Here is a 2,459-nt window from a genome sequence, read left to right as displayed (position 1 = left end):
TCCTCAAGCTGAGGGAGTTGTACAGTTCCTCTGCTGCCAGGTGTATCGAAGCGTGCAAAGAAACTATTCAGAGTGTCAGGGAGGGTGGGATCATGGCTGACCTGCTGGTTGTTGCTTCTGAAGTCTGTTATTGTTTTGATGCCTCTCCACATACTGTGTGTTGTTATTCATAAAGTGCCCCTCAATGCGCTGCTTGTACCTGCATTTGGCCAGCCGGATGCCCTTCTTTAGTTCTTTTCGGGTCCTGCCTGTCACCTGATCTGAAGGCAGCATCCCGAGCTTTGAGCAGAGGTGACACTGTACTGTCCAACCATGGTTTCTGATTTGGAAAACCCCTGATGGACTTTATAGGTAGGACAGCATAAGTACAGAACTGCACATAGTCCAGAACAGCTGATGTATAAGCCTCGAGGTCTGAGCCCTCTTTGAACACCCCCCAGTCAGTGTGCTCGAAACAATCCTGCTTCAACAATACTTCATTGGTCAATTCAAACAAGTGCATGGTTTATAACACCTTGAAATTATAAACTACTAGGTGGGCTATATGTTGGAAGCAAAGATGCCAAGCAGAGCATCATTATGTACATCCAAGCTGCCACCATGTGGATTTCTAAGACCACTACATCTTTGAATCCTCTGTGTGTGTGTGTCTGTGTGTCTGTGTGTACATTGTGTTGAGCATCACTGTTCTGTCATGTATTCTGGATGTCAGGGATGATTCCATTTTCAATGTATATTTGTGATTTTTAAATCTCACAAAAGGTGAGCATACAGCACGTACCGGTGTCTAGTACATTTAATCACAAACATTTCACAATGCGATGAAATTTCTGTCTCACATTAACACTGAAACCAATGCAGAGAAAAGACCTTGTCTTCTTTAGAAATGGAAACTAAAGTTGGTTTTAAGTGGGAGTCAGAGTTAGCCTAAAAGCTTCACACAAAAAACCCCTTATGACCTAAGTGCTTTATTCAAGGTAGAGTACATTTGGCAGAGTATAGGATGAAGAGCATTCAAACCAAGAGCTTTTAGTTCATTTAGTTTTAAGAGGCCTTTCTCCTCCAACGCTTCAACCTGTTCTATCAGCATGCATAGAAATGTCCATGACCTCCACTCAAATGGCTGCTCCTGTTTTCTTAGGAAATATACAATCCTCCACTCTCTGTGTGACCTTAAACCCTCTCACTCATCCAGCTCTCGCTACTTTGCTGTGACCCTTAAACCCTTCTCACTGCTGCAGTGGTGAAGTGACAGAACAGATGCAGAGCAATGAAAAGCCTCGTAAAAGTAAAATAAATAAATAAAAACGTTTTGATGAGTTGAGAGCAGGAAAGTGGTTGATTAGCACACATACGTTGGATGAAAAAGAAAGAAAAAGCAATGCATCCTGATGTGAAATTTATGGAAAACTATAGTGTCTGGCAGCAAATGCAAAAGTCTCTGGGAGCATCAAGGAATATCAAGGAGTTTTTAAGTATTATTATGCCAGACTGTGCATGTATTTTTATTATAGAAACATGTAGTTTGAATGTATAATGCAGCAATGGTGTGAAATATTTTTCCTTGGCCATACAGTACAGCATAGGCCAGCAAAGTTACCCTCAGCTTTTCTTACCTTGGTGTTGCACAATAGTTTATTTCATAGACCATATTAACACTTAAAGTGATATGTACAGTGGTGTGAAAAAGTGTTTGCCCCCTTACTGATTTCTTATCTTTTTGCATGTTTGTCACACTGTAATGTTTCAGATCATCAAACAAATTTAAATATTAGTCAAAGATAACACAAGTAAACACATCATGCAGTTTTTAAATGAAGGTTTTTATTATTAAGGGAAAACAAAATCCAAAACTACAAAGCCCTGTGTGAATAAGTGTTTGCCCCCTAAACCTAATAACTGGTTGGGCCACCCTTAGCAGCAACAACTGCAATCAAGCGTTTTCGATAACTTGCCATGAGTCTGCCACAGCGCTGTGGAGGAATTTTGGCCCACTCATCTTTGCAGAATTGTTGTAAGCCAGCCACATTGGAGGGTTTTCGGGCATGAACTGCCTTTTTAAGGTCATGCCACACCATCTCAATTGGATTCAGGTCAGGACTTTGACTAGGCCACTCCAAAGTCTTCATTTTGTTTTTCTTCAGCCATTCAGAAGTGGACTTGCTGGTGTGCTTTGGATCATTGTCCTGCTGCAGAACCCAAGTTCGCTTCAGCTTGAGTTAGTAGGGCAGGGAACCAAACCTCAGTCTGTGTCTGTAGCACCGTGTATCCAAAACTTATCTTGTTTATTTATTTTGTATTCAGATTACCATTCATTTCCTAGTTTTCTCTCTCAAGTCCCACAGATTAATATGAAATCAATGGAGTAACCCAATTTTAAAAAAAAGAACCTGAGTCTATGCACAAATTTGATTTTTATTTAATGACTTCAGGAAGACCCCCCCCCCGTCACAATTTGG

The sequence above is a fragment of the Monopterus albus genome, unplaced genomic scaffold (genome assembly GCF_001952655.1).
Source record: "Monopterus albus unplaced genomic scaffold, M_albus_1.0 scaffold20.1, whole genome shotgun sequence".
NCBI lineage: Eukaryota > Metazoa > Chordata > Actinopteri > Synbranchiformes > Synbranchidae > Monopterus > Monopterus albus.
Note: the sequence above shows the minus strand (reverse complement) of the source record.